The sequence below is a fragment of the Otolemur garnettii genome, unplaced genomic scaffold (assembly GCF_000181295.1).
Source record: "Otolemur garnettii isolate 467f Iridium unplaced genomic scaffold, OtoGar3 scaffold00099, whole genome shotgun sequence".
Classification (NCBI taxonomy): domain Eukaryota; kingdom Metazoa; phylum Chordata; class Mammalia; order Primates; family Galagidae; genus Otolemur; species Otolemur garnettii.
The window spans coordinates 3834734-3834947 of NW_003852494.1; positions in this window are offsets into that span (position 1 = coordinate 3834734).

Below are 214 nucleotides of genomic sequence, written 5' to 3' on the forward strand. Positions count from 1 at the left end.
CCCAAATGGCTGAGAACGCGCGCGAGGGGGCGCGCCCGAGTCGGGATTCGTCGCAGCCGCGCGGCCCGCCCTCTCTCCCGCCCTCGGAGTCTCGCAGCGCCGCCCCTGTCAGCCCCCTCCCCGGGCCCGGAGCCGGACGGCGGGCGGGCGGGCCGCTGAGGACGCGCCGCCAGCGCCTCCCTCCCTGCGAGCCTCGCTCCGGGCGGCCCGGGGC